This window comes from Sinocyclocheilus rhinocerous, unplaced genomic scaffold (assembly GCF_001515625.1).
Source record: "Sinocyclocheilus rhinocerous isolate Xijiao unplaced genomic scaffold, SAMN03320098_v1.1 scaffold112, whole genome shotgun sequence".
In the NCBI taxonomy this organism is placed as follows: Eukaryota; Metazoa; Chordata; class Actinopteri; order Cypriniformes; family Cyprinidae; genus Sinocyclocheilus; species Sinocyclocheilus rhinocerous.
In genome coordinates this window covers 1036463-1040268 of record NW_015644008.1, presented here as the reverse complement: position 1 = coordinate 1040268, position 3806 = coordinate 1036463, and positions in this window count along the sequence as shown.

Below are 3806 nucleotides of genomic sequence, written 5' to 3'. Positions count from 1 at the left end.
TAAATCTATATTTATTCACACCGGCTCTTGAAAACCTCTATGTGAACACACTTGCCCGAAAAAGTGCGGGGGACGAATTTACGTGATATTAAAAGTGGGGGGGACACGTCCCCCGCGTCCCCCGCGTAATCTACGCCCCTGATCTAATCGGATCTGTAACGCATGAGAATCCCGCTCAAGGGAAGTGAGCATAGAGTCAACATAAGGAGGGAAAAAACGGCTGAAAGACGGATAGCGCTCGCTCCTGCCTGCCGGTCCCTACAGAACCGTCTCTTAGGAAGAATCTGTGGTGAGCTTTGGTTAATTAAACATGAGGCTTGAGGTGCACATGCTCACTACCTCCAGGATGTGTCTTCTGTGTTGAGAGAATATGAAATACAACACCAAACACTGGCCGGCTCGCACTACACGCTTCTCCCAGGAGAGCAGATCAAACCCTCAGCCTGCTCCACTCGCCTCATCCATCACAAATCCCCAGCTTTTCATTAAGACATGGATTATAAGAGTTATGAACAAAGACATGTGCATTTTGGCCCCCTGGTCCTACACTGTAAAAAAAAATCTGTGACATTTACGGTAAAATACCGGCAGCTGTGGTTGCCAGAACTTCACCGTAAAAAATATGGTAGCAACATTTTAGGTTTTTTACAGACTTAACTTAAATTCACATTAAAATACCGTATTTCATTAACTGATGTAATGTTAATAAACCAACATATTGAAGTGTTAATATCTGTTTTGAACCATTGTAATGCACTGATAACCACCAAAAACTGGTGGTGATGAACCAAAGCTCATCACAAACAGCTTTTCTACGAGCTGAGGAGGGCAATACTTATATATAGAAGGTGCACAGTGTCATTCACACAAACACTAAACCCCATCATGGTGACATACATGATACTGAAATGATGCAATAAACATTCATTTAACAACATTAGATGTAAGATTAAACCCTAATGTACACAACTGATAAGAAAAAACTAAGAAGAAACATGTTATTTCAACAACAACAAAAAAAAACATAAAATGTGAAGTGTCATGCATGGTATTCTGGGAGTGTCAATTTACGGTTTGTCACTGTAAATTATACAATGACTTTTTTTTTTCACTTCCAAAAACCGTATTTTTAACAGTATTTTACTGTAAAATTACATTAAATGTAATTACATTTATTCACCGAATATAGTATGGAAACTTACTGTTAACCAGTTAACATGTTTTTACTGTAGCATTTTACAGTCTTTTACTGTTAAAATCACAATCATTTTTTACAGTGCAGATTTACAGCATACTGGAGAAGATCCACTTCAGGGCTGGACTGTATAACTGTATGTACTGCTAGAAATGTGTTAGAAAATCTACCTTGGTGTATATATTAATACATATTGTGTACATTATATAACACCTAAGATTCATATATTATGATCTTTTCTGTTAGTTTGTGTTCATAACAATCAAATGAAATAAAAATAATAAAATTGCATTACATATTAAAACCTGGATATTTAATAGTTTGTACACGTTTTGATCAAAAATACAGTAAAACATCTGATCAAAATACAGTAAAACTCTAAAATTGTGAAATATTATTATGATTTAAAATAGCTATTTTTCTATTTGAAAATATTGTAAAATGTAATTTATTCCTGATGCAAAGCTGAATTTTCAGCATCATTACTCCAGTCTTCAGTGTTAGACACTTCTTATTATTATCAATGTTGAAAATAATTGTGCTGATTAATATTTTTGTGAAAACCTTGATACTTTTTTCCAAAATTCTTTGAAGAATATTTTTTTTGATGAATAATTATTTGATGAATACTTTGAAATAAAAAAATAGATATATAAGCAGAAGTATTTATTTGATTTTTTTATATAATTTTACGAAACTAATAATTTTTTATTAATTATTATTATTTGTATTAATTTTAAACATGTTTATATATAATATATGTGTTGTATATAAAACATATTTTAAATATAGTTATATAAAGCAATAAATAACCATTAATTCAAGTTTATTTATTATATTTATTTATTTATTATTTATTAAATAAATAATTAAATCAAATACATTATAATAAACTGCTTACAATGACATCTGAACATCAAATATGATCTGATTCACTGTGATTTTGTTGTTGTGTCACATTTTCAATGTGGACAGTCAAATTATTTATTGCTGGAAACTTGTGGCAGCTGCTTAGGACACATTTAGTGAAATGTGTTTCAAACCTGATTTTTATTTAACAGAACAACAAGGAAAAACCAGACAGGAAAGTGTTAACCTCTCTGTACCTGCCAGCAAAAGCATCCTTTGTGCTTTTCCGAAACTACAACTCTTTTTTCTTTAGCTGCTCTGTTCTAGATCAAATTCAGAGTGAAAGAGAGTTTGCCGAGATCCAGAGCCTCATTCAAACCCGAGAAGTCTCACAAAATGGATCAATACGGAGTTCTGTGTGCGTTTAGCAGTTCTAGGTCGTCTGTATCAGAGCTTAGAGCCTCGCAGACGCCTCTGAAACATAATAGATCAGCACTGAAAGATTTAGAGGTCCAAAGCAACATGAGGTGATGTGGAAATGCAGATTTGAGATACGAGCTCTGAAACGAATGCGTCTAGAGCGCCTAAATAATGTTCAAACTTTAAATAGGAAACAACATCTCATTTTTCAAAAAAAGACATAATAATGCACAAAGAAAGAAAGATTGTCTCCGTGGGGACAGATAACAATGAATTGTTTCATTTGGCTTCGATGTTGATGTGATACATTTGGGCTGTTCTTCGCTTAAATGTGTCATTGAATGATGAACCATGAGCAAATGTGAATATTTTATGCCTGTTGCTTAATTTAGAGAGTATTTGAGAGGACAGCGAGCTCGATTAATGCAACATGACCCACATAAGTCTTTTTATCTGCTCAAAGCATGAAGGAGAAAGACACGATAAACATCAGTGGAGAAATGGCAGTCTATTCAAGTCCACTGTCCTGCACTCAAACGCCATTCTCCTGACGCTGGGGAAAGAGAATGGAAATCACAATGGATAGAATAAAGGGGGGAAATGGGAAATTCTGAATGAGGTTCGTCTTTCTTTTGCTACGTGTGTCGCCTCCCAAACATCTGCAAGCCAAAGGAAGCATCCGTGAAGTGTTGAAAAGGCGATGTTCTGTGAGATACGGCGCTCTCTGGGTTCTGAAGTGATTCTGCCAGATGAGATCCTTTAAAAGCACCCGGAACATCTAGAGAATTTAATATTTAGAGGCTCCACGCCATTTTATTGTGAGACCTCGTGTTTGGAATTCACTGCATTTCCCCCCAAGAACAGCAGAGTGTGTTGAGAATGGAAAATGGAGGAATGATGGATGGATTTTGAAGTTTGAACAGATGTCATATCTCAGACAGATAGAGAGAGACAGACCAACATGAAGTAAGATATGAGAGAAAAATTAGAGAAAAATGGAATATATATGTTATTATTTAAAAGCTGCTTGTGATGGGCTTTGGTTCATCATGTGACTTTCTCATCACCCACCTGCATTTGGTGGTTATCAGTGTATTACAAAGGTACAAAACAGATTTCAGTACTTCAATAGGTTGGTATATTAACATTATATCAGTTAATGAAATTATGGTATTTAACTGTAAATTTAAGTTAAAACCGTAAAACCTAAAACGTTGCTACCGTAAATTTTACGGAATTTTTTTTTACAGTGCAGAGACTGCATTAGTCCATCTCAAATTAATTGGATCATGAAAAGTGGGAATTATATACCATAGGTGGTTGGAGTATGGAAAAATAACTA